General features: G+C 39.1%; 1 protein-coding gene across 1 annotated transcript in view; it reads right to left on the bottom strand.

Annotated features, from left to right (window-relative positions):
• The window catches only part of LOC133597741 (exostosin-1-like), a 49,421-nt gene that overhangs the window by 19,939 nt on the left and 12,255 nt on the right, over positions 1-17,227 (bottom strand). The gene's annotated exons all lie outside the window — the stretch shown is intronic.

Raw genomic sequence — 17,227 nt, 5'->3', positions numbered from 1 at the left:
CAATTAAATAGGGCTCATTTGATGCAGTCATTAGACCCGGTTACAAACGCGACAATTGGAAAGTCAAAAGGAACTCAGCACAGATCTGAAAAAACGAATCATTGACTTGAACAAGTCAGTAAAGTCACTTGGAGCCATTTGAAAGCAGCTTAAAGGTCCCAAGAGCAACTGTGCTGACAATTGTTCGTAAGTATAAAGTGCATGGCACAGTTTTGTCACTGCCACGATCAGGAATAAAACGCAAGCTATCACCTGCTGCTGAAAGAAAATTGGTCAGGATGATCAACAATCAACCGAGAACCACTAAAAACCAGGTCTGCAATGTATTGGAAGCTGCTGGAACACAGGTGTCAGTGTCCACAGTCAATCGTGTTTTGCATCGCCATGGACTGAGTGGCTACCATGCAAGAAGGAAGCCCTTGCTTCAGAAGCGACACCTTAAGGCTTGTCTAACATTTGCTGCTGATCACATGGACAACGATAAGACATTCTGGAGGAAAGTTCTGTGGTCAGATGAAACAAAAATTTAGCTGTTTGGCCACAATACCCAGCAATATGTTTGGAGGAGAAAAGGTGAGGCCTTTAATCTCAGGAACACCATTCCTACCGTCAAGCATTGTGGTGGTAGTATTATGCTCTTGGCCTGTTTTTCTGCCAATAGAACTGGTGCTTTACAGAGAGTAAATGGGACAATGAAAAAAGAGGATTACCTCCAAATTCTTCAGGACAACCTAAAATCATCAGCCCGGAGGTTGGGTCTTGTTCCAACAGGACAATGACCCCAAACACACGCCAAAAGTGGTAAATGAATGGCTAAATCAGGCTAGAATTAAGGTTTCAGAATGGCCTTCCCAAAGTCCTGACTTAAACCCCATTGAGAACATGTGGACACAACTGAAGAAACAAGTCCATGTCAGAAAACCAACAAATTTAGCTGAACTGCACCAATTTTGTCAAGAGGAGTGGTCAAAAATTCAACCAGAAGCTTGTGGATGGCTACCAAAAGCGCCTTATTGCAGTGAAACTTGCCAAGGGACACGTAACCAAATATTAACATTGCTGTATGTATACTTTTGACCCAGCAGATTTGGTCACATTTTCAATAGACCCATAATAAATTCATAAAAGTTAAAGTTAAAGTACCACTGATAGTCACACAAACTAGGTGTGGTGAATTTACTCTCTGCATTTGACCCATGCCCTTGTTCCACCCCCTGGGAGGTGAGGAAAGCAGTGAGCAGCAGCGGTGGCCACGTTTGGGAATAATTTTGGTGATTTAACCCCCAATTCCAACCCTTGATGCTGAGTGCCAAGCAGGGAGGTAATAATGGGTCCCATTTTTATAGTCTTTGATATTACTCGGCCGGGGTTTGAACTCACGATCTACCGAGCTCAGGGCGGACACTCTAACCACAAGGCCACTGAGCCACATAAAGGAACCAAACTTCATGAATATTTTTTGTGACAATCAAGTATGTGCTCCAATCACTATATCACAAAAAAATAAGAGTTGTAGAAATTATTGGAAACTCAAGACAGCCATGGCATTATGTTCTTTACAAGTGTATGTCAACTTTTGACTATGACTGTAGCTCTTAATCACAAATGTCTCAAAGGCATGCCTGAATTTGGAAACATGTTCCGCTCATTAATCACTTACTATGAAGATAAACTTGCTTCAAGATGACGATTTCAATGTGGCTATAACATATTACAGCAAAATTGCACAAAACAATACAAAGACTAATATTCTACAGTTGTGAATGCTTTATCTATGAAGATAATCCCATGTAAAAACTACATAGATCATTTAGGATTAAGAATATCTACAGAGAGTTAACAGGAGATTAAAGGATGCATAAAATGGATAAAAGCTATAGTTAAGCACTTTTCCATCAACAGTAATAGGGAACAACATTTACACAGCATGTAGCCAGTCAAATGTACCAAGGTTCTCAATGTCTGCCAATCAGATGCTGGAAACAGAGAGCATGCAAAAGACCTAGACTTCTGATTGGCTCTGCTCCAGTTTGTTTTACGTTGGGTAGAGGGGGAGCAGTTGCAGCCCCGCTTTACAGTGTACCTCTTGCTTGGTAAAGTTTCTCGCCCCGGTATAAAATATTTGTTTGCCTAACAGAATTGCTATTGCGACATCCAATGGACACATTTAGAACAGCAGTTTCTTTAATTTAAAAATGCAGCTCAATTTTACACTTAGCAAACTCATCTCGCGGGCCGAATTGAACCTGTTTGCGGGTTTGCTTTAAACTGTTCTAACTTAAAAAAGAAAACGTTTTTGAATGCATGACATAACGCCTCAGTCCTTGGTGGGAGCTTCTGTTAACTATTAAAGAGGAGAGAAAGGAGATGACATGTAAGCTGAAGGTCAGACGGAAGGTGTTTGGAAATTGGACTGTAAATAATGAGCAATACCAAATGCCTTATAATAGAAAGGATGCCAATACAATGGATAGCAATAACAAGATGCCTGCTAGCAAATATTTTGATCGTTTGCATTGGCTGACCATTAAAATTAATATGAACCACAAAAAAACAAAAACTCAGATGAAAAAGTATTGCCTCAAGTAAAGAGGAAGAAAAACATTAACACAAGCGCATGAAAACCAGTGTGATGTAATAGGACGGCTGCATTAAATGTGTCCAGTCAAGCAGTCAAAGTGTGCAACTCCAACCCTTTATGCTTTAAGAAGGCAAACATAAAATTCTAGAGACCACAGAGGGAGAAGCCATATTTCCTTCCAAGATCATATGGTAACAGCAGAACTCACTGAAAGGATACTGCGGCAACAATAGAATATTTGGCTATATAGCTAACATGCGAAACTATTTTTTTTCTCTAATTCTAAGCAGCAGTTTTACTTCTGTAAAGCGGCACTTTGGATGACTAAAATCTATTAATTCTAGAGCTGCAGCTAACGATTATTTTTCTATCGATTAATCTATAGATTATTTTTTTCGATTAATCGGTTAATCTATAGATTATTTTTTCGATTAATCTATAGATTATTTTTCCTTTTACCGATTATTTTTTTTATTTAAAATGAAGAGGAAAAAATAAATGTAGGCCAGTTTTTTCAAAAGGCATGGCTTTTATTTACAAAAAAAAGGTATGGCCACTCAGTCAACATTGACAACAACATGACAAAATATTCTGTAACAATGTAAACATTTAAAACTTTTAACATTTAACAAAATTAAAAGTAGCTTATTTGCTTTTTAATGTGCAAATATAAAAGTAAACATCCAGTGCAAATCTTAATATTCTGCAATAGTATAAGCATTTCAAAAGTAAAAGTATTGCTTATTTTGCTTTAAAATGTGCAAAAATAAAGATAAACATCCAATACAAAAAAGTGTACAGTGTAAACATTTCAACAAAAGTAAAAGTATTGCTTATTTTGCTTAATAACACAACAATGATAGTATGATTAAAGTGAAAGTTAATTGTTGGTTTGTACATAGTATGTGTAACTGTTAATGTTGTAAAAGGTATTTGCACAACTAATTAACATTAGCGTTTGTGACACGTGTTGTGCCGTGGGGTTCTTTCAGGACCGACAGACTGAACGCCAGACGGCTTTGCCAGGTTTACAATCTTTTAATTTTACACAAAGTCTTTTCTCTTCCAACTCTTTTCTTTTTCTTTCCTCGCTTTTCAGCTCCTCTTCCTCGCTCGCTCGTCGTCCTCAGTCTCTGGCTCTCCTCTATGGCGTCACATTAGTGCCAAAAATCCGAGCACATAAAAACTGTTATCGCGCGCTAATTCTCCACTTCATGCGCACGCGCGACACCATTTTGCGCGCGCGTGGTGCCTTTTGCGCGCACGCGATGCCTTTCTGTGCGCGCGTGGTGCCTTTTTGCGCGCGCGCGCGACGCCTTTCTGCGCGCTCTCTGTGTACTCCTGGCATCTCTGCTCGCGCTGTCATGTTTCTTTTTGGCACTTTGGGGGCGGGTATGCTTAGACGGCCCCTCCTTTCTGATTGGCTGTGAGCATTTTTCATATGACCAATCATTCTCCAGTGTAGCAACGTTGTAGCCATCTTACCTCGGACATCTAGCCTCAATCATTACATTGATGTCAATGGTACATGTACTAATTAAATTACCATAACTTGCTCGATTTTCGACCAATTTACAAACGGTTTGCCTTGTTACAAATCTTATTACATGTAGATATGACATAGGATGCTGTACCTGTTGAAATGACCTCTTTCGCTTTAAAAAAAAAATGACTTAATTGTGCAACATAGTTGTGTAGGGTCAGTGTTAGTCAGTTCTCTGATTATTTTAAACTGTTTCAGAATACATTATTAAAAGCTATTTTTAACATTTTAAAAACAAAATTCAAAGATTATTTCATTAATTTTATGGCTGAATTAAAAGAAATTCCATAAATTAGAAAACAAATGTTCAAGAAGAATTGAAAATATAAAATAATGTTATGGTTGGATGTTATTGCTGGTGGACCAGTTCTGGCTGAAAGATGTGATTATGGTGTTTGTTGTCTTATTATTTATTTGGGTCACATTTTGTATTACCCTGTATTGTGTTTATGTGGTATGAAATAACCTTCATCAGCGCGCGACATTTTTTTATCCACTTCTTCCTCCGTAAATCTTGATACATATTGACGATGACCCGCCCTGCTATACTTCTGATTGGCTCTGAGCATTTTTCAGCATTTTTCGCCTGACCAATCAGAAAGATTTCTAAGCATACTCGCCCCCAAAGTGCCAAAAAGAAACATGACAGCGCGAGGAGAGATGCCAGGAGTACACAGAGAGCGCGCAGAAAGGCGTCGCGCGCGCTCAGAAAGGCACCACGCGCGCACGAAGTGGAGAATCAGCGCGCGATAACAGTTTTTATGCGCTCGGATTTTTGGCACTAATGTGACGCCATACTCCTCCTCTCTCGCTCCACGTCAGCTTCACTTTGGCTCCTTCCAGTCTCTCATCCCTCTCTCTCTGCTGCTCCGCTTTTCTTCAGCGAGAGGAGATTGGATGATCGTGCCCAGGTGCGCGGATCGCGCACCTGGGCACTATTGCAGCGTCGCTCCTGGCGCGCCCCGCCTCGCCTCGCCTCGCCGCTCGCACGCCGGCCCCGCCTCTCCATAGCGTTAAAGAGGAGCGCGTCTTTGTAAACACTGAACAGGCACGCCAAACGCGCCTCTCAGAGCGAAACAGTGTTTTAGTTTATGAATTTACAACGCAGATACAAATGACACATCCATGTTTTTGTGTACGGTAATGATGACAACGTATACTCACGCGGACGATTGACTAGTTGATGGTGATGGCAAGAACGCTGTCGGGTGTTTTCTTTTCAAATGTTCGTTCATAGCCGTTGTGCTGCTATGATAGGCCATTTCCGCTCGACACAGTGTGCATACAACATTATTAGGCCGTTTATTGAAATACTCCCACACTTTTGACGACTTTTGGCGTGCTTTTTTCTCCTCGCTCGCATCGTCTGCTTTGCGCTCCGCCATGACAGTAGTGTGACGTAATTATGCAACGCGTCGACGCACAAAAACGACGTCGACGTATTTACGTAACCGATGACGTCAACTATGTCGACGCGTCGTTTCAGCCTTAATTAATTCCACAATTTTTATTACCTTTTCCCAACAGAAAATTTATATTGGGTCTGTCAAGTTGATTACCATGACAAAGGCAGCAACAAAAACACTGATGTTTTGAAATAGAAAAGTGCTAAAGGCAAATATAAAATGGTGGATTTATATGTATGATATGTTCCAATCAAACTCTGGCCTTTATAGGGCTTTTTAATGGTAATGAATTTCACAACTGGCATTGCTAGCCGCTGCAGGCGGGTTATTAGATCTGACAGGAGGAAAGATCAAATGTGCAGCTTCCTCTCTTGCTCTCTGCTTGTGAGCTCACAAGGGGAAGTCACAAATTTCACTGGGAGAGGGAGCGATAGAAAACGCACTAATTGCATGAGGCTTAAAATGGACATGGTTATGTTTTAGACCGTCAGTGGCTGTTTTGCAAATTGTGAGTTTTTGTCAATAATGTACATAATTGAGCATTCAACATAATCTACACACTGATGGACTTTACATTTGTAAATCAAGCTTTTTGACAAACCTATATATCTACGGTAACTATGTTGGAGATTTCTACAACAACAAAAAAAGACTACTTTACTAGTATATTTTACCCTGAAAGGCTCTCTTTTGTAGAGACTGCAATAGGGATGTAACGATAAACGGTAAAATAATAAACCGCTGTAAAATTTCTGACGGTCAGTATTACTGTTATAAATCAAAATTATCTTAAAACCGTGATTGATAAGTTGTTCAATTGTGCACATTGAACCTACAGTCTGTACTCGCTTAGTGATCGATCTATACTCAAAGGAATAATGACAACAGGAAGTGAACTAGCGTGACGTCACATTAAGTGGAAGTGAAGTGCCCAACACCTGTTTCGGATGGATGGATCTTTATAGTCATTGCACATGTATAACAAAAGTTTGTTTTCAGCACAAACCTGTTCAAGATTAGACAAACACTGTACAGGTTTACAGAACAGGAATGCTGATGGGTCGCCACACGGCGCCCCGTAAAAGGTGGGAAAAGATAGACACTAGGGGACGATGAGTAAAAAGAAATCAATCTCAGACTGGACTCCTGAGGGGGCCCGGTGTAGAGTGAGGAAAAAACTCAATAGCAAAACACATACATATTACAACATACAACTCGAGACTTGCAATGAAGAGTGAGGGGGCGGGCATCCGGCCTGAAGCTGCCAGTCACTACGGGCGCTGCTTAGTCTATCATACCATGTGGGGTGAAGCGTCGAAGAACTTTCCTCCAGAAGGTCTTATCTTTGTCCATGTGATGTCAAATGAAACTAAAATTTAGCTGTTTGGCCACAATACCCAGCAATATGTTTGGAAGAGGAAAGGTGAGGCCTTTAATCCCAGGAACACCACACCTACCGTCAAGCATGGTGGTGTAGTATTATGCTCTGGGCCTGTTTTGCCAATAGAACTGGTGCTTTATAGACAGTAAATGGGACAATGAAAAAGGAGGATTACCTACAAATTCTTCAGGACAACCTAAAATCATCAGCCCGGAGGTTGGGTCTTGTTCCAACAGGACAATGACCCCAAACACACGCCAAAAGTGGTAAAGGATCTCCTTAGGATCCCAGTCTGGGATTACATTTTTTTACTCATCTTACCCCTGCGTCTACCTTTTTCCCGTCTTTTACGGGGGCCTTGTGGCGACCCATCAGCGTTCTTGTTCTGTAACCCTGTACACTATTTGTTTGTCTTGAACGGGTTTGTGCTGAAAACAAAGTTTTGTTGTACTTGTGCAATGACAATAAAGACCATACCATACTACATGAAAAATGGCTAATGCCTTGAATATACCATATTTTTCGGACTATAAGTCGCAGTTTTTTTCATAGTTTGGCCAGGGGTGCGACTTATACTCAGGAGCGACTTATGTGTGAAATTATCAACACATTACCGTAAAATATCAAATAATGTTATTTAGCTCATTCACGTAAGAGTCCAGACGTATAAGATTTCATCGGATTTAGCAATTAGGAGTGACAGATTGTTTGGTAAACGTATAGCATGTTCTATATGTTATAGTTATTTGAATGACTCTTACATAATATGTTACGTTAACATACCAGGCACGTTCTCAGTTGGTTATTTATGCCTCATATAACGTACACTTATTCAGCCTGTTGTTCACTATTCTTTATTTATTTTTAATTGCCTTTCAAATGTCTATTCTTGGTGTTGGGTTTTATCAAATACATTTCCCCAAAAAATGCGAATTATACTCCAGTGCGACTTATATATGTTTTTTTCCGTCTTTATTGTGCATTTTTGGCCGGTGCGACTTATACTCCGAAAAATATGGTACCTGAAATGGAAGATCCTTCACCATCATTCCAATCTGGTGTGTGGAACTACTATGGTTTTCGTGTTAAGCAGGTACAAAGGTATGTCGCGATAAACTACAACAGTGGAAATACATCAAACATGACAACACATTTACGCAGACATCACCCCGATGCGGAAATAGGTGGAACCAAACAAAAACAAAGAGCGACAACACACAGCCTACAAACTTTACCCGGGGCATTTAGAGAGCCATTAGCACATGATTCAAAGAGGGCAAAACAAATCAATCAGGCGGTTGCTACTTTTATTGCTGTCAACATGCAACCCTTTTCTGTTGTGGAAAATGTCGAGTTTGCTGTGCACACTTGAGCCCCATTACAAGATTCCTTCACGATACTGTAGTTCCTGCTTTGTACAAGACAAAAGCTCAATTATAGACAGCAGTGTCCATTCAGCACCAGCTGTTACTCTGCTGCTAAGAATGCACCACATAAGACGGGTGATTTATCAGATGCATTCATTTTATTATTATAATTATTTACAAGGTGCTGTTTTTGTTTTATATGGTACTAAGTATGCACAGTAGAAAATGCGGCAGGTATAGCTGCACCAGATACAATTATTTTAATTTAAAAACTGTACTTTTCAGTTGAAACAAAAATGTTGATAATTTGAATAAACTACAAGTAAAAAAAAGGCATGGAAATTTCTCTTTTTTGTATCGAAAAAATATTGAACCGTGACACAAAAATATTGAACCGAACCGTAAATTTTGTGTATTGTCGCAATCAATATATACTGTAATGACCAGCTGGCGTTAATGTTTTATGTCTGTGTGGTTTGGATTTGATATAAGTTTTTCCCATGGTCACAAACACACAGCCCGTGACTGAAAGGAGATTGGTGGAGAATGAGGAAGTGTTTCTGTGTGTCCGGGGAAGTGTTTTTACGGGAAATGAAACCTGCTAGAAATGTGCCGTTTGTTATCATAAGATTGGTAATAAAAGTAAAAAATAGCTTTGGACTTTGTGATTTCTTCTGGGGGCTACAATACATTTTATTACCGTATTTTCCGCACTATAAGGCGCACCTAAAAACCACAATTTTTCTCAAAAGCTGACAGTGCGCCTTATAACCCGGTGCGCTTTATTACGATTCATTTTCATAAAGTTTCGATCTCGCAACTTCGGTAAACAGCCGCCATCTTTTTTCCCGGTAGAACAGGAAGCGCTTCTTCTTCTACGCAAGCAACCGCCAAGGAAAGCACCCGCCCCCATAGAACAGGAAGCGCTTCTTCTTCTACTGTAAGCAACCACCCGCCCCCGGAAGAAGAAGAAAAAACGCGCGGATATCACCGTACGTTTCATTTCCTGTTTACATCTGTAAAGACCACAAAATGGCTCCTACTAAGCGAAAAGGATCCGGTTCATAAAAAGACGCAATCTCTCCATCCGCACACGGATTACTACCGTATTTCACAGCAACTGATATTCCTGTGAACCGCACTGTGGAACGGGAGCACGTACGGTGAATATTCGCACCACAGGGAATGAGAAGTCATCCTTCACTGTGGTTCTAGCTTGCCATGCTAACTTCCACCCATGGTGATTTTCAAAAGGAAGACCTTGCCAAAAGAGACCTTTCCAGCCGGCGTCATCATAAAAGCTAACTCGAAGGGATGGATGGATGAAGAAAAGATGAGCGAGTGGTTAAGGGAAGTTTACGCGAAGAGGCCGGGTGGCTTTTTTCACACAGCTCCGAAGGCGAACACACCTTCACTAAGACGGGCAGACAGCGCCGGACGACATACGCCAACATTTGCCAGTGGATCGTAAATGCCTGGGCAGATATTTCGGTCACAACTGTGGTCCGAGCTTTCCGGAAGGCAGGATTCACAGAACTGCTGCACAACAACAGCGACACTGAATCCGATGACTTCGACGAGACGGAGCCGGCCATTTTTGGATCCCACGCTTGCGCAACTTTTCAATTCGGACACCGAAGACGAAGAATTCGAAGGATTTACGAATGAAGAATAACTTCAGAAGGTGAGCGCTATGTTTATTTTGTGTGTTGTGACATTAACGTTCGAGCAACATTATGTTGCTATTGCTCTACACCATTTTGAATTTTACTATGTTTGTGATTGCACATTTGCGTACATTTTGGGACAGAGTTGTTAGAACGCTGGTTTTCAATATATTATTAAAGTTTGACTGAACTATCTGACTGTTTTTTTGACATTCCCTTTAGCGCAGCGTAGGCGCGGCTTATAATCCGGGGCGGCTTATTGGTGGACAAAGTTATGAAATATGTAATTCATTGAAGGTGCGGCTAATAATCCGGTGCACCTTATAGTGCGGAAAATACGGTACTTTAATTTGTTTGTAAGAAAAAGAAAAAAAACTTTATTTTCAAGGTGTAGTGGTAATAAAAAATGTTGTGGCGGCGTGCCACATTCAGTTATATTTAACAAGTGTTTAATGATAAAGAAGCGCACGCATGCACGCTGGGTCATGATCATGTGAGCTTCCATTTTTCACAGCACCAGTTGAAGCCCTAATTTGTCCACATCTGTGAATGTATGAGTTTGATCTGATGATCCAAGTCACTACATGGCCAAAAGAGTGTTTGGCAACAGTGTTTAAATGCTGCCAAGTTGCAGTTACAAGATGGTCCCAAATAGTGAGATCTTACGTTGCCAAAATGCCTTGGAAAATATATTGGGGACAAACACATTCATTTGACCTCATAACCAAGGGACTTCTTAATAAGTCTAATATTTGCTGTACTAAAAGCTTATTCAAATCAGATGTACTTTGTAAAATATGAAAAAAGACTCAAGAGGCAAAGACATTACTCTGTACTCAGAATTAAAACCCCAAAAGAGTTGGCTAGTCATGGCTAGCGCTTAATTCTGCATGTAGCAGTCGTAACATATTTCTCTGTACATGGGGGATGATTAAAAAATCCCCAGTCACACTAAGAAAGCAACTTGAAAAACAACCCTGTAAATATAATTTAAAGGGGAACTGCACTTTTTTGGAATTTTGCCTTTTGTTCACAATTATTATGAAAGACATGACGATTTTTTTTTAATGCATTCTAAATATTTAATACATGTGATCAAAAGTCTGCTTACAATGGAGCCTATGGGAGCCGTTCAATTCTGCCTATAGAGCCCCTAAAAACATCCAAATACCTCCATTAGAGTTTTATATACATGATGTAAGTATATATGTAATGTAGTAACTAGGGATGTCACGGTATGAACATTTCTTATCACGGTTATTGTGACCCAAATTATCACGGTTATCATTATTAATCGCGGTATTTTTTAATGTGCTCAAATTTTTCCTAAAATATTTATACTGAAATCTTTTCACCAAGTTTTATTTAAAAAAACAACACGTTATTTTACACATTTCTTTACTGTTTTCCAAAAAGCGTGTATCACATGCGCTTTCCCTGGGCACGACATACATTAGCCACCAGAGAAACTTTTACAGGCACTTTCCCATTGTTAATGAAATACCCCCCTGCGTTACCACCAAAAACCTACCCATGTAAATAATGTTCCACAGGAACTATTTGACTTCCTAACAGCTAGTGAAACGTTTCTGCAGGAACTTTAAAGAGGCGGACTATGCTGTCGAACACTGATTGGTTGAACACAGTTGAGTGGTTCCTAAAACTTTGTATTCAAAGTTTCATCTGCTATTACAGAATGCGAGGATAACTTGTTAATTTCTTGTGTATTTCTATTACGGCATACTTAACAGAGAGATGGCAGAACAAAAGTAACTTTTGAGCAGCTGCAATGTTTAGGGTGCATTGTGTACTGGTTCTTGTTCTGCTATATTGAAGTGTTTTAACTCAGTGGAAGTGTTTCCACTAGTTTGCAGTTAAATGCTGTTTATTAATTTTTGCGGACTTCATTTTGATACACAAAGTTACAAGACGTACACTGACTCTTTGAAAGGTATTTACAGAAAAATATTCAGTATTCAGTCAGACATCAAAGCGGAGAGGCAGCCGCTCACCTGGACTCTGACATCTCATTGAGGATAAATTTGAAACAGAGGAAGCAGTGAACGAGTGGAATGAATCACATTAAATATTCACAATTTACTTTATTACATGCATTACACACATATATACATACATTAGTGTAGTTATTAGTTTTAACAAGAGTGACGGAATGCTAATGCTAACAAGGCTAACGCTAGATCTGATGTGTTCATGTTGTTGTCGTGAGATAAACACTGACAGTATTTATATATTGTTCATACAGATGGAATGTACCATACAAACACCTGGCCCTCATGAATTCATCATTTACTGAAGGAACGACTTTGACTGTTGGACACTGGAAATATATTAAACCACTCCTCTATGCATCATCAGCCTGATTCGTATAAATAATACAACTTAGAGAGCAATAAATGCCACCTCTTTCTCATTCCTTTATGTGGATGACCTAAGCAGGTTGGAAAAGTAGTCAGGCGTTTAGCTGAACTATTAAATAAACAAACGAGACAGATTGCAGAGGCACTCGGATATACAGTATGTGAGAACTCAACCACTTGTCCTCAAGACAAATAAGTTTTCCCCAAGAATTGTAAAACCTGCATCGTGTTGGATAGCTGTTCAGAGCCAGCGGCTTTGGCCATTACTGAGGATTAAAACCCTGTGAGTCTATAAATACACCAACTTGACCAAAGTCAGCACCTAGCCAGCTACTGCACTCACCTCTCACTGCCAGATGCTTGGCATTGGGTTTTCTTTTCTACTTCTCCTTCCTTCACTCTTTGCCTGTATCGCAGAGGTAACTTGGTAAAATAATTCTACTTTTTGTTCATACAATATTAATTGCATATGATATATGCAGTTTAAAATGTTTGACACTAATTTATGTTCACAGTAGGGATGTACTGATAAACGGTATTAACTCCCAATGGTTAGTATTAACGTTTTAAATTAAAATAGGCAAAAACAAAAAACGCGATTGATAACTGCACTTTTATAAACTGCCAGAGATGATCAAGATTCTAGTCTGATCATCTGATGGTAAATGGTAAATGGGTTATACTTGTATAGCGCTTTTCTACCTTTTTAAGGAACTCAAAGCGCTTTGACACTATTTCCACATTCACACACACATTCACACACTGATGGCGGGAGCTGCCATGCAAGGCGCTAACTAGGACCCATCAGGAGCAAGGGTGAAGTGTCTTGCTTAAGGACACAACGGACGTGACTAGGATGGTAGAAGGTGGTGATTGAACCAGGAACCCTCAGGTTGCAGGCACAGCCACTCTACCAACTGCACCATGCTGTACCCCGTATGTTGATCTGATGATCAACATACGTATATATTAAATGTTATTATTAATGTGCCTTTAACTACATTACATTTATATTTACAGCATGCATATAAAACCTTAATGGAGGTGTTTGGATGAATCTTAAGGGGTTTTATAGGCATAATAGAGCGACTCGCGTAAGCTCCATTGTAAACGGAATTTTGATCGCATTTATTTAATATTTAGATTGAATAAAACAAAAAGAAAAACATGTGTTCATGTCTTGTAAACAGATTGTGAATGATAGGCAAAACATGTACAGCTCCCCTTTAAATAACATAGTAAAGGTACTAGAAAACTTCACTTTTAGTAGTAAGTAAGCAAATGGCTTCCAAAGGCTCCTCTTGGTACGAATATGTTAAAGAATATGCAGCAATTGTCTCCGCACTTTTTGTATAATTGGGGTACAGCAGTCTTCCTCAGTTATGTATGGGAGAATATACTGAACCGTTTATATAAGGTTATAAAACATATTCAATACTATGAACCCATGGCAATGAGCATAATACCTTGGTCAAAGAACACTGATATTGTCTGAGTTATTTCCTCAATGCCGGTGTGAAATACAGTACGTATTGGTACATTACCAACATGTAATCGCGTCCAAATATGTTTTATTATATAGCAATTATAGTCACAAATGCAATTAATCCCTCAGTCCTACATCATTCTGCCCTCTCAAGAACTTACATGCTCGCTCTCATTTTGTAGTGCCTCTTAATTGGAATCAAGATGTGTAAGGGCTTTCTCATTGAGATTAAAATTGCATCATGCTCTAGCTTTCCACACGCTTTTGGCTGCAATTCAAGTTGCCTATTATAAAATGAACATTTAGTGTAGTAAAGCGAGAAACTTTTACGCGTTATAAAAAGTTGTATTGAACTAAAGAACATTAGATTTTGAGGAATGCAACAAAATACAAAACATATACAATTATTGAGAGATGATTGTTGGACTTGAATTAAAGAAACTAATTTCATGCTCAAGCTAACTACTGTATATATAAATCTATCCATCCAAAACTCCTAAATAGAAGCAATTAAGTGCAAACAGAAATAATTTGTAATAAATTAATTTGTCACTTAAGAATGCCATACGTTATGCTTGTTTCACTCAAGTCAACACAGCAGAACAGAAAATGATAACCATAAAAGGTTAAAAACCAGCAAGCATCTATTTTCCGTCATAATTGATGTAGGAATACTACTCACTGGGATCTGGATTATTCACAGACTAACAGGTAAGCTGCTTCACACATGCCTGATAAACATCTGTGTTTCCCATAAATGTATTTCTGGCGGCCCATCACAAATAGATTTGGACCACGATAAATGGATTAGCGGTACCGCATAATGCATTGCATAATTTCTGAACTGTGACTGAATTCAGTTTGTACTTACAACACCGTACAGTAGGTGGTGATGTGGACTGTAACTCTGGTTCTTAAAACATCTGATTAACAACTGGTCTGCCAGAGAATTAGAAGACAAAGAAGCAACAGAAGACATGTATTTGTATTTCAGAAAGTATTTGTTTTGATTTTCATAAAAATGGTTTGCAAATTTTTAATTATGTAATTTAGACAATTATCTAGCCTTCAAACAACAATCCACTGGCACGAATAGTCCCGTGGGAAACACTGCACAGCTGAAAAAGATATGTGCTCTCTATCATTCACAATAATTATGTAAGACAAGAACACATATGCTTGGTATTTTTTATGCATTCTAAATCGTAAATAAATAGCTAACAATTGATGAGTCAACAGATCGAGGGTCCTCTATTGCGCCCATTATACTGTGTCTAAAAAAATACCCAGAAACCACCAACAATACTCCATTTACAAGTCATGACCTAAACATTAACCAAATATGGGTGATACTATTATTAAAAGTGCCAATGCAAACAGCCTATTTTAGTGGTGCATTGATAGCAGTGTGCTAATGGTAGCTTATGCTGTCATTATTGCCACACGAAGTCGGCGGCTGCTTCTTCTGCTTTGTCTCAAACTTGCTAAAAGTTAATTCTAGATAAAAATTCATGCATCTTCTAGACAAACATGGCCATGGACAAAGACGCTGGTCGACTTTCACATTCCCCGAGATGGTGAAAAAGACGCTAGTGGCTGCAATTTTCTTTAACCCTTCGTTAGGATTGTGATTGAATCTTCATCTAAACGGGATTATGTGAGCATACTGTCGGTCGGCATCCTAGCAAGAGTGTAAATATTACAGTAAGTGTTTGTTTTATTATTGTTAATGTGTTTGTTTTATTATTGTTAATGTGTATGTTTAGCACCTTGCAATGCGCGCCGCTTCTAAAACTTATTACTCATCCACTGTGTTCGGGCTCAAAAATATAAGGTTCTGGATCCTAATTTAGCAATTTTGTTAATAAGGAAGGGCTCTGGTTGCTACTTCTATGTCATAGATCACGTGACTGGCTTGCTCATTATCTCTCGAAATGGCTCGGGGATCTTGGTGAGATTTATACTATTTTGATCATATCTATTTATTTGATAATGTTATCACGGTTTCACTTTTTGTGTAGATTTCAGGCATCACAGTGTGAATGTCTCACTGCAAGCAAAGCAAACAAAAAGCTGTCAGAAGTCAGCGGGAGAGTGACAAGAAGCAGATGGCCCGTGTCTTCTGAATGACAGAGAAAATGGTATTCTACTGAGCCGATAATTAAGCCTACGGATTTGATACAGTCTGTTAAACACAGTGTTCAAAAAATTAATTGCATAATAAATCACAATCGCAATATCTAGCAAAATAAAAAAATCGCATAAGATTTAAATCATTCAGCCCTAGTGCGCAGCTGGCGAAAGGTGTGGCTGCTGTGAGGGTTTTCTAATGCCTGAAACATGTGGCAAGACAAAAGTTGTTTACTTTCCACCAAGTGTGTATATATATATATATATATATATATATATATATATTGTATGTATATATATATATATACTGTATATATACACACATACCACAGGCCAAATGTTTGGACATACCTTCTCATTTCAATGCGTTTTCTTTATCTTCATGACTATTTACATTGTAGATTGTCACTGAAGGCATCAAAATTATGACACCTGTGAAGTGAAAACCATTTCAGGTGACGACCTCTTGAAGCTCATCGAGAGAATGCCAAGAGTGTGCAAAACAGTAATCGGAGCAAAGGGTGGCTATTTTGAAGAAACTAGAATATAAAACATATTTTCCGTTATTTCACCTTTTTTTGTTAAATACATAACTCCACATGTGTTCATTCATAGTTTTGATGCCTTCAGCGACAATCTACAATGTAAATAGTCATGAAAATAAAGAAAACCCATTGAATGAGAAGTGTGTCCAAATACCAAAGAATCATATTCGGTACTATACCGCCTCTAAAAAGTACCGGTCTCGCCCCCCTCCCCTTTTTTAAACGGGCATGACGGCACGTCATCATGTTGTGACATTGCTGGTTTTAGGAGCAGAGGAGCATGTTCGGCAGCGCACAAACATGGAGTATTTACAAGCAGAAACAGTGTGTAGACAGAAAAGGGAGAATGAATGCATTTGGCTTAAAAACTAACGATAAAGGTGAAGCTATAACACTGAAACGCCCTCAGGAAGAGGTGCTTTAAGACATGGATAGCTAGCTAGCGGCTAACGTCCAGCCGCAATCTGCAGTGTTTTAGCTACTTTTAAATCACTAATCCTCGCCTCCATGGCGACAAATAAAGTATGTTTCTTACAGGTATCATCTGCAGGACAAGGAATAGCTAAACATGGTTCACTAAACATCGTAGCTTACCGGCGTCACAATGTAAACAAACGCCATGGGTGGATCTACACCTGACATCCACTGTAATGATACCAAGTACAGGCGCGTATCTAGTCGATACATCAATATTTTTTAACAAAATCTTTTTTCCTTTTTAAAAAAAAATTCATATTGTGTTT

Source organism: Nerophis lumbriciformis, linkage group LG04 (genome assembly GCF_033978685.3).
Source record: "Nerophis lumbriciformis linkage group LG04, RoL_Nlum_v2.1, whole genome shotgun sequence".
NCBI lineage: Eukaryota > Metazoa > Chordata > Actinopteri > Syngnathiformes > Syngnathidae > Nerophis > Nerophis lumbriciformis.
This window is presented reverse-complemented; position numbering and strand designations above follow the sequence as displayed.